Source organism: Myiozetetes cayanensis, unplaced genomic scaffold (genome assembly GCF_022539395.1).
Source record: "Myiozetetes cayanensis isolate MyiCay16 unplaced genomic scaffold, myiCay2020 scf1, whole genome shotgun sequence".
Taxonomy (NCBI): domain Eukaryota; kingdom Metazoa; phylum Chordata; class Aves; order Passeriformes; family Tyrannidae; genus Myiozetetes; species Myiozetetes cayanensis.
In genome coordinates this window covers 91,541,731-91,562,740 of record NW_026086604.1, presented here as the reverse complement: position 1 = coordinate 91,562,740, position 21,010 = coordinate 91,541,731, and the positions used below count along the sequence as shown (strand labels likewise).

At 37.8% G+C, this 21,010-nt stretch overlaps 1 long non-coding RNA gene across 1 annotated transcript in view; it reads right to left on the bottom strand.

Annotated features, from left to right (window-relative positions):
• Window positions 1–20,363, bottom strand: part of LOC126642146 (uncharacterized) — a 44,635-nt gene extending 24,272 nt beyond the window's left edge. Inside the window, exons 1-2 of the long non-coding RNA XR_007629392.1 lie at window positions 20,128–20,363; window positions 19,262–19,348 (exon numbers count right to left, since the gene is read on the bottom strand). This is a non-coding gene — a long non-coding RNA (uncharacterized LOC126642146). The remainder of the gene's footprint in view (window positions 1–19,261; window positions 19,349–20,127) is intronic.
• Window positions 20,364–21,010: the final 647 nt, after the last annotated feature.

Here is a 21,010-nt window from a genome sequence, read left to right as displayed (position 1 = left end):
CCATTTCCATCCTTTTCTTTTTGTCTATTATGCAATAACTTTTTCAGGGGCCCTTGGAGGTAACAATTTCTTTTCCACCACAACAAAATTATTGCTACTCACACTTATTAATTGTGGGAGGTGGTTAATTGATGGAGAGAATTACGATCTCAGTGAGCTGTCTTTTTATAGATCTGTCCAGAGAGGCTTAAAACACTAATACTCTGTGATCACTGACAACTTTCCTGTGCTGACAATTATCAGTAACTCAGCCAAAGAGCACAAATAAACCAGTAATGTACCACAGTTATCTCACACGGCTTTGTCCATTTGTTTTTTAAGAGTGGGATTCAAGTAAGGGCTTCAGATAGCATTTGTCACTCATTCCAATATCCCACCACTCTCCCTTTCCTACTTGGAGCCTTATTTATGCATGTTGGTTGTGGCATAAACCATGGATGGAACTTTTTCAGCTTGAAAATGAGATACTGTCATACGTGTCAGAGAAGATCAAATGAAGCTTTCCAATACACTGCCCCAGAGGTATTAACTTCTTAGAGTGGCTCTCCTTTTCCCAAAGGATTGAAATAATCTGCCCAGAAAACATGAGCCTGGCAGTCAGCTCCAACTGTTTTAGTAGAAGACTGGGGGAGCTCCTGGTATTATTTAATAACTGTAGCTTCTGGAAAGGGTTTAATATGCACATTTAAGCACTGTATTTAGCTCAGTTTTTCTGCATGCTAGATTGGATCTGTGGGGCACTGAAGAACAGCGCAAAATGCGGTTATGCATCCTCTGAGAATTTCTCACTCCCTCGGGTCCAGCCTTAACTAAGAATCATTATTTTTCACCTGAGGCAGGTTCTCCTCTGCAAAGCTAACAATTTTATAGTTGTAAATAAAGAAACAGAAATAATCAGTAGCCCAAATAAAACAACAGCAATAGGCCCTTTAACTATCAAGATGTCATCTGAAGCCTGCTGTTTTCCCCACTTGTGGCTCCACAGGGCTATAATTTACTTTAGAAATTTGGTTACAATAGATGAGAGTGGAGGTTTCTTGAACCAAGCCAACTGAAACATTTTCAAATAGCAATCCTACGTATTATTCCACAGACCACAAAGAGAACAGTAAAATGAAAGACAAAAAAACCCAGTAATGAAAGGTTTGCCTCTAGGAACCAATTTATCTCTACACTTAATGACTTTAGGTGTGATATAAGTTATGGCTTGGAGTTCAGCAGAATCTAATGTCATGAAGGAATTCTGTAATGCAGCTATTCCTGTGGTATGATAACCCATTTTTTCACTGTGAGTCTTGCAATGAAAGGAAACACTATTACCTTAAAATGCCCCCAAGAGAATTTTATATCACACCTCCAGCCTGATTTAGAAATGCAGAGCAGTATGTTTTCTGCATAAAACAGTATATCCAAACTCTAGCAGCAGGAATAAACCCAATTAAGATGGTAACTGGAGTTGTCAGGAAATACCCATTCCTCCACAAATAGGCAAAAGATGACTGAAGTCACCTCTCCCTTCTATGCCTACTTCTCTTACATGTGCACACAAACACATAAAAAGTGCTTATTAAGCTGCTTCAGACAGTTATAATAAATCAGCAAACTCCACTATTCCTTCCAGCACTACAGAGGCTAATAAACAACTGCTGATCCAGGAATGTCATGGAAAGTGTTCTGTGTACCAGGAACAACAATGTAGAGCATACTTCTGAATTGGCTAGTTATTATGTTGTGTCATAGATGTTGAATAAGTCAGAATACTCAAATTAACAAGTTGCTCACACGCTACATAACGTAGACTCATAGAATTGCTTTTGATCTGTAGCAGAGCAGTATTCATAGTTGCCTCATGGTAGAGAAGACCTCAGTAGAAAGTCTGGGCTAAGAAGGCTTCTAAGAGCTCAAGGGAACACACCAGCAAAAGCAGTCCCAGGTCCAGCATGTATTCAAGAAATGGGGTGACCAAGGGCAGCCAAAAGAGGCAGCTCTGCAACATGTTCATTAGCATCTCCCTGCATAGGGGGTCCCAGCAATCTGAGAGAGGGACCGACCCTGAGCCTCCTGACTTTATGAAGGGAACCAGAGAAGACCAAAGGTTTTGAGACCTCCAAACAAGAAACGAAACCAAAAACAAAACAAACCCACCCCAAACAAAACCAAAACAATGACCTGAAAATGAAAAGAACAAATTAAGTTTCAATTTAGTTACACACTCATTTTTCTCTTCTTGGAGACTGATACTAAAGAAGAAAACTAAAAGAAAGAAATAACTCACATAAATCACATAACAATAGCTCACATAAATCACATGCATCAATAAACACAGGGAAATAATTTTGTTTATTCAAAAGTTTGGAGAAGTGTATGGGTATTGATTTAGAGGGAAGAAAAATGCTGAACTTTATGTCATTTGTGTCTGTGTTTCTTTAACAGCCTTCACACCTAAAAATAACCCAAAAATGCATACCAAAAAGAAAAAAAGATTATGTCCCGACTAGCCACTTACTGATCTACCTATAGGTCAAGACTCATCTCACTATCTTCAGATTTTATAAACAACCTTAACTAAAAAGCATGCAGACACCCTTTTTAGAGAAAATTAATCTTATTCAAATACAGTTAGTTGTAAATGTGAAAGAGAACATTCACTCTTTTCTTCATGAACTGAAGACATCTGGATTATTTTATCCTCTTGTCATTGTCTGGCTGTGATATTGTTGAATACATGAGTGTGGGGAATGCCAGAAATTAATTCAATTCTAGAACTTGCATTAATTTAACAAACTGAAGGGGGGGGGAGGGAGAACATAAATCATTATACCCTTTCCCCATCCCATATTTTAATAAGTGAAATGTCAGCCTTCTTGTTCCTAATTTGTTAGAGAGGTTATAAGCTTTTCTGATTAGAATATTTCCACTGTAGTTTTGAGATTATGTTGTAGCCTGAGGTTGGTTGAAAAAATATGTGTTTTGAAAGGGTTAACTTGTGGAACCCACTACAAAAGGCAGCAGTAAAGACTGCAACTCTGTTCAAAAGAAGACTAGCACTTAGGAGTGAGTGAAAAATAAATAAACCACTATAGAGTAGAATCACAAGCTTATAGAGGCCTTGAAAGGAAACTGACCTCCTTCCATTCTAGAATGTGAGTATGCTATTCTAATTAAATTACACCTTTACTTTATTATTTCTAACTCTAGCTAGTTTATTTCATCCCAAATATATGCTTTATTGATTGATTAACATCAGACATAATTCTCTCTACTTATTTTTGCAATTTATACCTTCTATGCACTGATCCTTCACCTCAATCAAAGAGTTTTTTCCATCAAAACAATCATGTTTATTCCTCAGCTAATCTGAAGCCAACTTTTAAATGTTTAGCCCACAAGACTAATCCACAGGCACATTAGTTATGTTATTTGAACCATAAAATAAAAACCCAGACAAACTGATTTTTTTCCTTTCTTTTCTGACACAGAGAAGTAACCAGATCTAACATATTCCCTGTTTGCAATTTTCATCCAATAGTTGCTTAGGCAATTTTCCTGGCAATGAAGTTTTAAGAAAGTAAAACACAAATCTGCTGAAGGTCAGGTTTGTGGTTAACTTTGTTCAATCTAGTGACAATTGCAATGACTTTGCAGGGCTTGTGAAGCAGGAGGTACCTAGAGTTACTGTTGAGGCCCAAAATATAGACTTTCTGACTTTATATCATAGACAGCGGAATCTATGGGCAAAAAAAACCCCAAAAACATTAAGAGAGTAACAGCTTCCAGGGTTTGTGAAAATGTATGACAATTTGTAGATTGGTCTCCGGTTTTCTCCCTTTCCCATGGAAAAGGACATACAGTTGGAATGGACTTTGAACAAACAGCAACATTTATATGTAGGTATCTATGTGTCACAGCAAATCAGGAACATTTAAATTTTAGGCACTAAGAAACATTTTGCCCCATATTTGGTACTTTGGATTTAATAAAGAAATCATCAAATGGATATGATTAGGAAGTTTGTGCACCAGAGACACCAGTTTAGGTGATCAAAGAAACCAGCCTGCCATGTACAGAGTCAGTCCCTGCTCTCACTGGTCCCTGACTTTCCGCCTACGTGACAGGAACTGCCAGGTTCTTTCACTAACATGCATCTACATCATTTCAGTGGAAGTCATTATAGTCACTGGCTTTAGTCTCACAAAAATCCTCCAATCGAGTTTTCCAGATCCAACACAAACTGCCTATTTGACATCTTTCTCTTGGCTTTTCCCACAATCTCTAATATAATTCTACCCGTCTCCTACCATTGTTGCCTTCCCACAGTGCCTGTTGTTATGTACCCATTAAGTTATCTTAGCTCCATTAAAACTCTATCTGACCCAGAAAGTAGTAAAGACATTTTCAGAAAAGTCTTTTTCTGACTGTAATACATGATTTGAGAAGAGAATAACCAAAAGGTGCAAGCTGAGGCTGAGACCTCAGATTTTCCAAGGTATTTGGGCATGTGAATTTTCTTTCTATTAAAATTAGTGTGCCTGAGATGCTGACTCACTTTGTGATAGCTGCCTTCCTAGTTTCTTGAACATGAGGCTGGTTTAGTAAATTTTGTAAGTCACACCAATGGCATAAAATTGTCACATACTAATCCGCAGTAAAGAGCCAAATAGCAAAACTTCAAGTGACTCAGCCAAGACTAGACAGAGATTTTATGTAATTCACTGCAAGTTTGAGACATAAAGAACTTATGGGAAAAAAAAAAAAAAAAGGTAAGGAAATACTGTATTCTGAAGACCTAAAGATAAGTTATAACAATCTGAGAGGAAATATTGAAAAATTAGTCAGAAAAGAAAAAAACTTTGGCTGAATTTTTAAAATACCTAAGTTTGTAAGCACAGCAGAAATTATTTTCCAGGTATATTCTGGACAGGGAGAAATAAAAAGCCAGAGAATGGAAAAGAGCAAATGGAGAATACGACACAACCCTGTTAGGAACAAAAAGAGTCCCAGCATCCTTGAGTAATCAAAGGTTGTTCTTATTTAAATTTTTTTTCCAGCAAAAACAAAACAAAAGCTTTTAGGTTTTTTGTCACTTTTGGACATTAGTCCCATTCAAAAGACAGTCAAGAAAGAATGTAGAGAAAGGTTTTTGCTGATCAACAGAAACAACATAAGTGCTTGCAAGCCAGTGTCAGTATGCTTGTAGCAGCTTGGCTTTGGATTTGCAGAGTGTATGGGAAAACATTCTGTCCCAATAAGTCCATGAAAGAATAAAGGAAAGATACTGGATTCTCATATATACTCATTTATATTTTATCCTCACTATTCTAGTATTTTATCTTTGTGAGGATCTCCAGAACTGCAGGTTTTTACTGCAATCAAATACAATTTATATAAAGGTAACTTGAAAGTTACCTCAATGACTGTCAAGCTGTCTTGAACTTCAGAAGATGCAGTTACTTCATGTCTGATGGAGATTTGATTTGTTTATTCAAACCTTTCTCTGTAGCCTAAAACTAACATCCCGAAAGTCTGATAAAATCCCTCTTATACTAGTATTTCTGAATCATCCACAGCCAAAAATTGCTATAAATCTCATTTTAAAAATGTTTTTTCCCATTTTGCCCCACCTACTTTTTTCAGTTAACTGTATGGAAAATGGTCAATGCATAAAGCAGTGGCCTGGAAATGTGTAGTCGCAAAAGATGCATCACCAGTTGCTTTTACAACTTAGTTCTGCTCCCAGGTTTTAAACGAATGCATATGTTTTTTTAATGGTTTGTTCTGGGTATTTACATAGAGTCCAGAGACTCACAGGCATCTCACTCTCCATCTCTCTTGCTCATAAAGCACCAGTCTTTCAGAGTGACTCATTAATAATAAACCCTCCACAAATAAAAGTCACAGGAGAAAAAAAAAAAAAAGGGTAGACAGACCCAGGTAAAGGCAGCATATTATGGGGTATTTTGCTATCCATGAACATAATTTGTACATGCAAACAGATGTTTGTGAGGAAAAACTAGCATTATATGTGTGAATCCCTGTTCAGAAAAATAGTGCCTAGTTAAAGCAAAATTGGTATGATCTGCACATGAAAATCATAAATTTTTTTCCACCCTGAACTGGTGTCATCAGAGTGTGAATGAAGTGAATTTTGTATATAGATGCTGCTTTTGTTAACAGTGGTTTTTGTCAGTTCTTCACATTTGTATTGAGTTTAGTTTCTTTCAAAACAAGTCTATGGTTCTGGGCTTCATTTTAGCTAAAGCTGCAATGATCCTTAGAGCTACATGCCCTTTAGTTTTGAGTTTAATTTCTAATCAAAAGCTGAAGAGGTATGACTGGCTTTGGGATTTGAATCCAATCCACATGATTTCAGTGTGTTCTGACTGAAGATTCTAGTTTTTGGTCTATTTTCCTCCACCTTTTGCCAAAGCTTTGACAAATTGACAAATATCAGGGACACACTGAGGTTCCACATATGGATGAAAACCAGGGACAGATGGGAGAAGGAGTTTCAGTACAAATTGCTGAGCAAAAAGTAATGCTTAATAAAATATAAAGCATTTATCTATAATATTATTTTTTATTTTCATCTCAAATGACTGTACATCACAAGATGCAGTTTATAATTTTCTTTTCATTTTGATTTACATTTTCATTTACATTTACTGTCCTTTTGCATTGGTCAGCAAAATAAAAACTTAATATTGTTGTTTGGTTGCTTTCAGTGTTATTTTTAAAGGCAGCCTTATTGTTGACCAAAACCATACATTCATCCATAAAATATAACATCGTAATAGCTGTGTAAGATATATGAAGGGTCCATGTATGTTCTAAATCATTTTTGTGAAAGTAACTGGTGTACGTGTATTTTGCATATGGAACAAAACATATCGAGATCTACCCCTTTCAGACTGAGCATTTACTAAAGGAGATACTAGTAGAGAAATTCCAAGGGATAAAGAGAAAGCAGGAAAAAAAGCCAACTCTGTTTTTCAGAGTTCTTTCTAGATTTTTCTCTCTTTGGTCAATGAACTGAGTTGAACATCTGAAATTGCATTTCCTATCTTTCAGCTTTCATCTAGTGATTCTATCAAAGGAGGCAGATAGTTCATAGTGTCCATAAAAGAGATCAATATCTACTCACATGGAAAAACCTCTCTCTTGCTATTTCCCTCCATGTATAGAATCACCTAATTCACCATTTCCATGTTTGAACAGCCCCTTTAATGTCATATCCAAGCAAATCAAGAAAGGCTATAACAATCAGTCTTTGCTCCTTCCCAGCTTATAAGAGGCACAGAATAACTCATTTGTAGCGCACTTAACTTTCGTTTGCATGAAAGTCTATGTAGCGAAGCTGCTCAGAGGAGGAAACCGAAAAAAACAGAGTGGATTTGTATGAGAGAGCAGGGGGAGAAGTGGCTCACTGAAATTTGAAAAATCAAGTACCGTGACAGCTGCTGCTGCTGGAACAGCATTGCAAACCCCAGATTGCCGTGAGGTTATTCACTACATCTGCACTGAATTTCCTGGGTTACTGTAACATATTACAAGGATGTGCTTTGATGTGTCCCACATAAATGTCCTCACCACCACACCCTCTTCCTTTCCCTCCCCTCTCCACCTACTCCTGGCCCTAGGACCCCGCAGTCCACAGCAATGTCATGCTGCATGCCTTCCTGCTCACATGAGCGGCAGTTGTCAGAGAAATGGATCCAAAAGAAACAGTCAATAAAAACAGAAACAGCTGTAACAATTTTACATGGCATGGTTCTGATTTCTGGGTATATCCTCTGCACACATGCTTTCTTTTTTTCTTTTCTGCTACCTTTCCCAAGTAACAGGGTTTGATACTGTGGAAAAACAACCATTAGGAAGGGAACAATGCAGCAGAGAAATTCTGCTCACAGATTTTGTCTTTTGAAAGATGGGGTTATTTAGATGATGTTTTTTAAAGAAGTGACAAATGGGAAATAGATGGAAAGTAAGAAGAAAAATAATTAGTGGGCAGAATAAAAGAGGACTTCAACAGAAGGGCAGGTTGTAATTATTGGCACTTGGACTTCACTGTTTTTAATGTGAGAAGCATCTAAATAGACTTTAATGAGAGACTGTGCATCATTTGTGTATTATTTACAGCAAATCAAGGAGCCCCAGGGTCACCCTACTTAGTTCAGACAATAAACAGAGGGGCCTAAGCCAAGAGCCATTCTCTGTTACCCCTCACTGAAGGGCTCTTGAGATTGTTACTCTTCACTGAATATAGAAAGAGCCCAGAGTACCTGGGCTTTTCCCACACTGTCTTAGCTGAACTTGGGGAATAGAAAGACATAGGGGTGATCCAACTAGATGATTTTACAAAAGTATTCAGTTAACACAAGACTCCTTAAGAAAGAAGTAGTAAGTTTGAAAGATATCTACAAAATACTTCATAAATCTGGCAAATCTGATGTTTTTCAGCCTAGGAAGGCTGCTGTCACTTCATCATGGCAGACAAGCTGATTTCTGAATCAGTTATCATAGACAGCATAGACTGTTGGTGGCACAGATTTCAGCTCACAGCAGACATTTCAGAAAGTACCCAACTCGTCTCACTGATTGCATTGCAGACATATCATAAAACTTTATGACTGTCTTGAGCATCTATCTGACATCAGACTGCATAGGAAACTCATATGATTTACTCAAAATCAACTCACAAAACCACTCCATTATTCTACACAGAATTTCATTTGCCTAGAGCAGAAATGTAAAATAGAATAAAAATACGAATATCAAATATTCCTAATATATTTTCAGGTTTGTAAGCAAAAGAAAAAAATGTGACTGAGGCTGTCTAGGTGATTTGTTTAAAGGTTTTAGCTGATGTAAAAAAAATACTGAACAGATGGTGTGATGACATGTACCTATTTTCCCTAAATGTTAGAACACTCTCCAGAGTAACAAAATGTCTAAATTCAGTTCCTCACTCCTAAACCCACAATCCCCCACAGACCACCCTAAATACTATGTCACAGGACATTCTTCAAGGACTTTAAAATAACCATTAAAATACTATCCAGCAAGGGTATAACACTTTCCAGCAGAGCAGACACATTGTATTATCATTCAACTGTATTTTAATCTGCTAATACAGCCGTATCTTTCAGCCTTACCATCAAGGTACTGTTTCAGGAGAGTTGCCCCTTCGAACTTGCATTATCAACCAGTGGCAGAAAGGGCCAGAACCCAGACCTCCATGATACAATTTGCTGTCTTAAGCCTTGGACTTCAGAGGAGAAGAAATGAAAATACCATGTCTTCTTTGGTTAGGAAGCTTTTTGACCTTTATAAAAATACCTAGAAGCAAAATGAAAAACTAGACTTCTAGCAGGAATTTTTAAATCCATACAAATATTAGTTGAAAGGCATGAGCTTAACACAGGAAGAATTAGTTACAACAGAAGGATGCTAATAAGACCAAGGACCATCTAGTTCACTATAATGATTTGTCAGTGACTTCAGAATTCTGTGGAACAGCACACTGCACACAGCGCAGTTTGAGCTTGCATAAGTAATTCAAAAACATGATCTAAACCATTGTGGTATAGAGGTGTCACAGGAGCAGCTTTTCTTTCAGGTCACGTTATAACTTTTCTATTTCTTCTTCAGTTAGAGTCCAGGGTGCTCAAGAGAACAAGATGAAGAACAAACCAACTCTCTTCAACTCTTTCTGTATGGGCCAATTTAACCTTTACACAAATATGAGGATTCTCACTTTAACTCTACTTCCAGCGGTATAATTGAGAACTGTGCCCTAGACTGAAAAAATAAGAGGGCCAAATTCTGACCATGGATAACTCAGTCACATGTGTTTGAATAAAACAGAAGTTTGTGCCAGTATTTCCAAAACCTGCATATCACATCAAGTGTTTTTTTTTAAACCAGAAGTTGTTTTTTACTTCCAAGGTTTTTTCAGCTGTGTCACTGAAGGTAAATGTGGTGTCTCTCAATAAATCAGTCATATTTCAGGATCTTATAATTGCATTACATTACTTCATCTTTCTTTAAAAATAAGACTAAAGTGGGCTATTTTTTTTCAAACCATTCACATGGAGCTAATGGGTTCAATATGTCTGCACTTCGTTGCTATACCCAAGTAGTTCAACAATACAATGCTCAGGGAGCATGAACACCTGACATGCTAAACCTGATATCCCTTCTCAGGTACTCCATGGTCAACCAGCTACCAGTTCCAAATGCTACAGAAAGAATGAGGAATAATACTGGTATTTGAGCCAAATGCTTCCTTTCTCAGTAAAACGGGTCCCAAGGGTAAGGCTATGTGAAGACTTTGGTCAGGTGCAGAGCCATGCTATGCTGGCCTCTGGCTGTTGTGGTGTGATGTAGTAAATTATTTCATTGACTTAATCACATATTAAGCAGCTAAACAATAATAGTTAATAACACTGAGGAAATTTAAAATAGGTAGTTGGGATTATCTAAAACTAATCTGGAATACAAACTCGTATTTTAAATGTTTTGTTAACGTAACTATCAGGCACAATGTGCTCATTCACAAAGATAAAACAGAGTAGTGATTGCAAGGGTTCCTGGAGTTAATTTAAATTCTATTTTACATCCACGGCTATCCACAGCACACTCTGCATTGCCACCAGAGCTCTCATCTGTCAGATGCCAAAACACAACAGACAAGGCAGCATCATGCCACTTGTGCTCTGATTTGAATCCACCTCAGAAGTTCACAGCACAAGCATGCAATGTAAGAACTGGGCTGCGGGTTGCTCTGAGACACATTGCATAAGCAATTGAGATATGATGTCCCAAGGAGAGAACCTAAGCTCGGACTGTGTTATCCTGCATATCTAGGGTAAACAAAGGGTTTTCACAAAGTAGATACAGCACTCCCTTATTCTTTATCAGGATGGTTACATGAATTTACCAGCATGAGAGGGGACAAATGCTTAGAACAGAAATTGTCACACTGCACTTAGTAAGAGCAAAGCACGTTTATTCTGCACTCTTCACATAATAGTGCAGCTTCATTTACAGATCCCTGTGGAGAAATATCTCTGCAAGCAGTTCTAAATTGTAACATCCCATGCTTGGGGCAGAGTTGAATGGCAGCCCTTAGAGGGTCAGTACCCCAAACTTATGTTACTCTGAGTTTATTGTCAGCATGTGTTGCCAATACAAATACTGTCATATTGTCTACGCTGTCCTTTGAAAGATATAAAATACACCTCTGGAGCAGGTAGCACTACTGGCTCGAGAGGCCAACTTGGGGACCAGAGAAGCATTTTAGTTCTGGCAAGCCATCACCAATATGATTGCTTTATTTAGCATCTGCTAAAATAGTGTGGTTTCTCTCTACGTAGCACACAGGCCAGAGCCCAATAGTAACAATAAATTCCCAGATACATAAAATGAGCAGAATTTATCCCAATAATTAATAAGTATGGCAGTCCATGGTTATTTCTTGCACACCATGTTTGGTAAGTGCATGATGGTACAGTCTGTGTTCATTTTCTGGGCCTGGTTTGATCTCTTCTAAATGACTGGCTGAAAGCTAGCCATCCAGTTCACATCAGTCATTTAAAATGCAACTTTATGAGAGGGAGGGAGGAAGGAAGAGAAATCTCCACAGAACTCAACCCTGAGCAACATCTCAGAAAAATATGACGTATTGTCCCCGGTTTTGCTTCACAAGCACAGAAGATACCTAAAACTTCCTCAGATCAGATATCCAATTTCAGAGTTAGAAAACTGAATGTGTGAACCACAAAATAAAGCTGTGATTGCAAAATAGAAAAACATACATTTGTGTGAGAATTATTCTGGCTCCCATAGCTAACTATGACATTGAAGACGTGGCCTTTGGTATAAACCAGTAACCGTATACACAGGCTTCAGGAGCTCTTGTGCTTTGCCCATTTTGAAGCCTACAGTAGCACTTTAACTCCACTACTGTAGTACCTAGCTCATGCTTGTCACCTCCCCAATCTGCAATCAGCACCACTTCACTTTTGTAGGTTTATGTTCAGGGAATGCAGGGGGAAGATTTTAGTCACTATGCTTTTTTCACAGCTCTCTTAAGCTTTCTGATCAAAACTGAAGAAAGTACTTTTAATAAAATGCTGTACCTCCACTCACTGAAAATTGAGTGGCTTTTTGAACATATGAAATTTCTTAGACTGTTAATCAAAGATAAATACTTCACAGTAAATATTTGTGTTTAGGTAAAATCACATTCTGCAAATGGATTCCTGAGGCCATCAAATAACAGAGGTTGAAAAAAACCAACCTGATGGCTCATGAGTGTTTGGACAAACATACTCTTTTTACATAAGAATCTAATTAAAACGTGAAAGGCAGTTCTGTGTGTATTCCCACATAAGTAACAATGGCAGGAGAAAAAGGGAGATGCTCATTCCTCTCAAGCAGGGCCCCCCTGATCTTTAACTGCTTTTGACCTTCAATGAAACCTGAGCAGATGAGGTTACTGTTGCTGCTCTACTGCAGACGGGAATCAGCTCAGCATTGCATGACTGTGCCTTACAGGGTTGTCAAGTAGTGGCATTTTGGAAGGACAGTTCAATGTACCTGAAAAAAATATATTAAATATATCATTGAATCACCTTGAGGAATACTCATTGGAGAGAGAAATGTAAAGGGAAGGTCCAGGGGTTGCTGAGAGAAAGTCTCCTTTTCAGCTACATGAGACTTGGCAAGTCTGAGCTCAGCTGCACTCCTGTAACTTTCACTGCCAAAGATAATAAATAATTAGTATTCATTCTGCCTAAAATGTTAGAGAAATCTACTATTTAATGAGATTCCCTTCAAAACCATACAAAAAAGAATGACACACAGGGCAAGAAGCTGTATTTCAAGTCATGCTCACCTTCTTCAGGATTGCTAGGTGTTCTTCTGCCTTTGGCATTGAGAATGTCCTCTCTCCCTCTTAACCGCTGAGAATTTCTGAAGTACTTTTAATGAGGTGCTTTTACTAACTCCCCCAAGATTATTTACTGTGATGCCCTGGCTCCTGACAACATTCCCTACATCACATTAGCCTAAATGTATTTACCTTCAGGGCAAGGTGTAAGGTTTACCTATTCATTCAGGTTTATGCCAGTAGAATGAATGCAAGGCCTTGACTATTGGTTTGCTTATGCAAGGAAGGTAGGGTGTGAATTTACAAGCTACATATGAATTTACACCATGCTGGCTACTCCCTGCACTTCTACATTTACATGCAGTTGAGAAAGCCAGTTCATACAAAGGAAATCATAGTGTGCCTCTCAATGTCCGTAGGAGGTTTTAGGGCAGAGTAGCTAATGTAACTCACATCTTAGTTAACTGCTGGTAATTTACCTGTATAGACAAGCCTTTGCATTGTGAACTTGTCTGATTTCCAGAAAGCACTGGTCAACAGTTAAAGCAGTCAAGATCCTGTAAAAACTCAACAGGAATACAGTTGCACAAAAGAACGTATTGATTCTCAAATTAAAAATTATATTTTTGTTGTTATATGTGTACCTAGGTAGCTACTGCTAGAAATGAAATTAACTTGCCATCCAAACAAGTTTTACTTGAGAATCTTAGGCAGTATAAAAATATCTGGAATTTCTCCTCACTAGAGGAGCAATATTTCTCTATCTAAGAAAAGTGTACATTCCAAGAAATAGCAAGCTGATACATAATATTTCAAATTCTTATTCAGTCTTTCGTGAGCTTGGAACAATTAGCTTGTTGGCATATCTGAAAACAAGCCTGTGTACCTATTTGGTCAGATGACCACCTGATGTAACTTAACGTAATTGCATCTGCTTCAACAATAGCCTGCCAATTTTCATAAGTAAGAGTATGACCTAATTCATTTCCCAGAGAGGGAATGGTAAGGTAAGACATGTATGCTTTTCATGACAACATTTTCTTGCTACAGCCCAAATAAAAAAGTCTGTTCTTTAAAACAGACTGCATCAGAAAAAAAAAAAAAAAAAGAAAAGAAAAGAAAAGAAAAGAAAAGAAAAGAAAAGAAAAGAAAAGAAAAGAAAAGAAAAGAAAAGAAAAGAAAAGAAAAGAAAAGAAAAGAAAAGAAAAGAAAAGAAAAGAAAAGAAAAGAAAAAAAAGAAAAGAAAAGAAGAAAAGAAAAGAAAGAAAAGAAAAGAAAAGAAAAGAAAAGAAAAGAAAAGAAAAGAAAAGAAAAGAAAAGAAAAGAAAAGAAAGAAAAGAAAAGAAAAGAAAAGAAAAGAAAAGAAAAGAAAAGAAAAGAAAAGAAAAGAAAAGAAAAGAAAAGAAAAGAAAAGAAAATCATCTCCCACTCCTAGTTAATTTGTTTTAAATTCTTAGTAGGTCAACATCGACTTCAGGCTCTTCCAAGTGCATGTTGTCTCATCTATGTTTGTCTTCGAAATTATAAACTCCTCAGGGTATGCTTTGTGCTTCTCTGTGTCTTGTTCGGTGCTGATCACATCATCAGAGATTAGCAAATAATTCGTACTATTAACAATAACAAATAGTATGTGGCAAGATGTTCTCACACATGCCTTTTGCCTGTGAAACATGGCATAAGAGAAGATGGCTTGGAATGACTTGGCAAGAAGCACACTTTTCGGAGTATTGAAAGGTCAGGTCCCTGGAGAAAGGACACTTCAACATCCAATCAACACACTACGGGTAAGCAATTCTCATGTAAGCTATTCAATTCAGAAGAGGAATACACTTTAGTTCCTCTGGACTCTTCCATAGGCTGGGCTTTCCCTGGTCTTCTCTGCCTGTAGCAAACCAGCTGGGGTAACTAAAGTGCAGTAAAGTAAAATAAACAGATCTGCAAAGTGCTGAGTCCAGTCATTTTCCCCAGGAGAATCTGTGAGGCTCTGAGGCTTTACTGGAGACTGTAATTAACACCTGACTGAAGCATGTTTATGAACAAAGTTGGGGAGGGGAGAGAGAGAGAAGAGAGATATGTTTCAGCCTTGAACTGAATGGTTTTGAACTGGCTCAACACTGGGGGTTAATTTGGCAGTGGCCCTGATTGAGTATGACACTGAAATGAAAAGGAGCTTGGGGCTTCTTGTCTGCTCCTCTTCCCACCCTGATCTAGTTCCTAGTACAGAGCATGTGTTTCCATTTAATACAGGGTAGGAGTCAATTGATGTCTGCATTCTTCCTCAAATATTTATTCTTCTGTGGTATTATTAAGAGTGTTTTTCAGTTAGGTGTAACTTACTTCTACCTCAGATTATCTTCATTTCTTATGGTCACATTACAGCCTCAGGTTTTTCGAGAAAAGCTCTATCCTCTCCTAAATTGAAGCTGGGCCCTATTTCTAAGTCTCTTTTCTTGTTTGTAGATAAAATCATTAAAGTTCTTCTAGAATTAAAAAGAAAAATCTCCCACTGACAGTAGCAACAAGTCTAACAACAAAAACTGAGAACATTATGGTTTCCATTATTTTCATCTCAGAATGGCTCCATGAGCACACCCACCACATTACCTCCATCTTTAAGGGAGAGTTTATGTTTATGTTTTCCTCTTTGTTTTTGACTGACTTTAACTCAGCTATGGAATCTCTGTTGACATCAAGATCTATTAAATTTTTACTTCCAGGCTCACTAAAACAAACTTGGAATTTAAACTTGGGAGTGATTGTATTTTACCAGCACTCCTATCATATTTAAAATCACAGAAACCTGCTGTGATTTACAGACTGATTTCCACCATCTTCAATAATTCACAAAACAGGCCTGTTCCCTATATATTATGCTTGTGAGCAGTTCCACCCATGGCATTTATTCTGATCTTGATATTCCATACAGTCTAGTCGAGCATTCTGAAGTAACACGTGCATTGTCTTTTCAAGTGCAACACATAATAAATAGACAGCAAACACTTGTGTCAATACTGGTACTCCTATGAATAACTCCTAAAATCCCAACTGTAGGTCTGCTATACAAAAGGCTCACAGTTTTTTCTCTATATGACCAGGAAAAGCAAAAACTTCGAAAGAAGCAGGATGCACCGCTCAAGCAACACCTGGGCCTACCTGCTTTCTGTTGTCCCAAGTATACCATGTAGCTTTGGTAGCATCTTATTTGTTTCAAAAATGCGCTGTTTTATTTCTTTCCCTGAAGTCCCTTTGCCAAACTGTTTGTTGTGTGAGATGTCCTAACTTATTTATCTATTTTCCACACCTTTGCTACAATTTTGTGTTTGTAAAAAATTCCAAATATTTTCTAAAGAAACGATGCCAAAGAGTAGTAAAAGTACACAAATTCTCTGCCTTTTTGCTCAGCAACTTTTGATCCTAGTATATATGGCACAGCTTGACGAGTCATAGTGTCAAATGAATCAAAATTCTAACCTTTCTACAGTAGAGATAGAGAATGTAAAGCACTGTATGCCTATATAGCACTAATAAAACCAAACCAATAAGAAAATAAAATGTCCTAATAGTTTAACCTAATGACCATTTTGCTTAGCCTTTTCCCCAGTCACTGAGATTTCCAGGAATTTGGTCAAATGACTGACAATATAATCAAAATGATGGTAAACAGACTGCCTGTTTTACAAACATCTCCTTGGGCAGTCGACCTCCAGAGTAATGCCTTCTGTTTCAAAAAGCTCAAATGAATTACTTGTGGCATTTATATGCCCATCAGCCACAGCACTGGTCTGAGCAACAGTTAGGGAACCATTTTCCGAGAGCCTGGTTAAAGGCTACTTATCTACTTGTTTTAATTAGTGAGAGCTTCAGTCTGGAAAGCTTGTTACAATAAATTTAGCAAAAGCATATTAGGCAAGTCCGCTCTGTCATAGCCACACAGTAATATTCAATTTTGCTGTCTCTTTTCTCTAGATGTGTTTCTTTCACTGGCAGCACTGAGACAAGCACATACTAGAAGACCAACTCTTTATAAGTTCCGTATCACACATTTTAAAGCAGAATTTGCTGTGATGAGCAAATCCACATGAATCTCTCACACTTCTCAAGTCCTTAGAGGTCTTTTGGGGATTACTTTTGGCACTGGACTATGTCAGAGACAGACATGGTCATCATTTATTTGAATGATACAAAGCACAGTTGTGTCGGTCTTCCCACCACACCAAACATTGAAACATCCATGAGAAGGCTGATTTTGATATGCATACTGCTACCTTAGCTGACAGTCTGAAGTCTCACCAGGCACCTGGAACTTTTCCCCAGGCCTTCAGGGGAGAGTGTCTTCCTTATTCCCTGCCCTGCAGGTTCTCATGACTCAGTTCAGTTTTCCAGCTTTCACTGTCAACTATTTAACCCTGTAATTCAGTCATCAAAAATCACAGTTGGAATCAAAGTTAAAGAGTCCACATGCAGGTTTTGTGCATGTGTGTATGTGAAATTTGTCAGGCTTTAATGACAAGTTACCAGCAAAAAGACCACATCCTTGGTGCTTTGCCTAAGGAGGTGGGTTTTGTTGTGTTTGGGGGTTTTTTTGGTCTACTTCCTTACTATTCCTAGGAACAGAAAGGTGTTGTGAATGAATCCAGTACTCTCTTCTTTTGCAATTTTCCATAAACACAAGCAAAACCACACATTACACTCTACCTTAGTGCTGCTCCCTATGCAACTGACCATTCCTGGGAAAAATGAGAAATATTAGGAAAAGAATGCATGTTCAAAAACTTTCCTATTAATCTCTCTAATGATTCACATGCTCCCAATTGCAATGTTGTCCAACAGTCATACCTTTGCTTGATTGTCTAGAACCTAAGCAGCACAGTGCACCCTCAACTCTGATTCTCTTCAGAGGAAAATGACACTCCTAAGTGCCAAATCTGTGCTTCACAGATCAAAACTTTATAACCTCTTTGCAAGTGACTCAGAATTCTCCTTTTTTTTTTTCTTGGCAGAGTGACTGGAGCCTATTATGAATGCTATGGATTTAGGAATACAATGAGCACCTTCATGTGGAAATTTGGCTGTGTGGACTGAAATCTGCTTTCACCAGTGTAACTTCCTAGAACCTTCAAAAGGTCTCTCCTGTTTACAAAACTTACAGCATTGAAAAAAAAAATAAAATTGAGAAACATTAGACAAAGTTACCATTTTCTTATTCAGAGTTCATAGTCTACTTTTAAGCCTACAGAAAGTGGTAGAGAAAAAGTAAGTAAAAAATTATGCCAAACTATTGAGTGTAGCTTAAGCCCTAGTTCTGCAGACTTATGAATGGGGTTAATTTTGCACATACCAACATTCTCATTGATGTTTCTTCACCTAAATTCAAACAAGGCAGATATTTGTGATCTTAGGTTTCAGCACTTGACTATTTACAGAACCAAATATGAGTCTAGTACTGTCACTTTAGCTTTCCAGTTTCTCCCTTACTCAGTCCAGGACTCTCTTCTCAACCTGTGTGGAATTTGGAGCAGACCAAATTAAATTAAATGTTTTTACTAAGCAGGTTAAAGAAAGTAAATTCAATACTTACTAGACCATTTGGATCAAATCCAAAGGATTCCCTCTACATTTTATGAAATCGAAACAGAAAGTTACACTTGTCCATCTCACTATCTCCCTCCACTTTATTTTTTCTTTTAATCCTTTGTTTGTTTTGTTGGGGTTTGTTTGTTTGTTTGTTTGTTTGGGGTATTTTTGTTTTCATACTGTTTACTTTACTGCTAGGAAGACACAAGAATGGCAGAGGACGAGGTGGGCATACAGCTCTCTCTGCTTCATATACAAGTAAGCAAAGTTGACCAGTGAGACAGGAAATAGCCAGCTGCATCCCACAGCCAGGACTCCCACTCCTCAGCCTTGAGTCATCACAGAGCTCCCTTGAGTGGTGTGTTTCCCCCCCAGCTCAGCCGAGATATAAGACTGCACCTGCTCAGTCCTGTCCCTGGAGCAGAGGAACAGCCCCAGTGCTGGTCCTTCATCAGCCAGTGCACACTACAGTCACGAAACAGATCCAAATGTGCCTTGTCTGGGTACATTTTTATTGTTTAAAAATTAAAACATGTGCCACAGTAAAAAATAGTATTGTCTCCTTGACATCCATACACAGTTCAAGAACGTTAAAACTATACCAGCCTCCTCATCTGTTCCCTTCTGGGAGCAGAAATAAATGAGATTTACATTAGATTATGTCTGACTAGTTACGTTGCCAAATGTTTGAAGACTAAAAGTGCCTAGCAAAGCTCAAGTGTATTATGATACTTCATAGAGAAGTGAGGCTTTCTCAAGGTCTCTACTGCCTCCTTCCATTTACGTCATACTTACCTTAAACACAACGTGAGCTGAAGGAACTCTGCACCCCCCACAAGGCACTCAATATGTGAAACGATGATGCCCATAGACAGTCAGCACCTAAACCACACATGAGTTTACAGAGCAAAATCAATGCTTTATGCCCTGAAGTAATTCTATAAGCCAGGGCAGACTTTGGAAAATTAGAATAATAAGCCATCTGTGAGTAGCTCCACTAAATAAGAAAGCAGTTACATTCATACACTGGCTCTAAGAACTTGGAGTTTTGCATGTAGACACCATTTTATGACACCTGGGAGCAAAATGTGAATTCTAAGCTTGCCACTTATAGGGTCCCAATCATTTCTAAGATTTAACAGCAATGCTTGATTTGAGTCCAATTTGTTTGGGATTTGAATTAATTATTATTTTGAAAAAGACACAACTGAATATCAGGGAGCAGCATTACAAGATGAATAGAAATGCATATGTATGTTAGGGTTCGAAGGAAAGTAGTTTTCTTATGAGATTTTGTGGGGGGAAAAAGTTACTCTGTATATTTACAAAAGGAAAAATGGGACAGGAGAATGGTATCTTTTGGGTAATTGAAGCATTCATCAGGGAAATTGAGAAGAACTAAAAGGTATTCAGCATCTTAGAGAAAGCAACATGTTTCCCATATTACTAGCCTATAAAACAAAAAGCAGGCACAAAGTGAACTCAGAAGCTGTACTGCTCCATGATGGTCTGCACAGGGTTGGAAGTGCTGAGTGGAAGTTTAAAGTGATAGAGAGTGTAAAATAGAGGGGAGAAGGGAAAATGAGAGGAGAAAGGAAAAAAGCTCCCAGTAACTGAGAAAAGACTTCCTAATAACTTGCACACACACACACTTTCCTTACCTAGACTATGAGCTGCTTTCAGCTGATACAACCACAGTCTTGCTTCCATCTCAGTTGTCACTGATCTGAGGCTTTTTATCCACTGTCAGATGGCACATACCATGTGTTAGACAACGAGGTTTTTTTAGATTCAATTAAAACAAACTTGAGTCCACCCAAGAGGCATCCTGCCCCAGCTGCACTTCTGCTCTGTTTCCAACCCTACTGGAGACAATAAAAGGACAGAACATGGAAAGATACACTCTTTTTTAATTAAAATAATTTGTATCATGAAAAATACTCAGGACAGAAGCAAGAGGAGTTTATGAATATCAGCTGAAATCAGCCTCACAGAGCAAGGGCCAGTATTTGCATTTGTATTGCTTAACATTGTTTGGGTTGGAAATTATAGGAGTTTTCTGATTAACTACCTGCAGGCATGCACCAGTTTGACCTTTTGCATGTTAAATTGCATGCACTAAATTAAATTTTTCTCTCTCACTGAGATAAACAAGGCCAGTTACATGACTCAGACTGCCCTTTTCCTCATGTCATTCCATATGCAAAGTCAGTCCTAGCTAGTTAATCCTCTAATTTAAGAGCAGACTTCTGTATTTTTGTAAGTGATTAGAAAGATTTTGTTTCTTTTAAGCATTTGTGGATCAATAATTTCTGTACTCAGAAATAAGAACTAGAAGCATCAAAATAACATAACTTTCCTAATAACAGGTTTTCATGAGTACTTCAGAGGGAGGTGAATCAGCAATGTTTATTATTAAATTGTTATAAATTTGATGAAATGATAGCAGCAGCAGCAATGGCTGATTAGCATACTTCTCCAGAGAACATGGGAGAAAAAGAAAAAGAGAGGAGAAAATACCACATTCAGCAGGTGATCATTGTC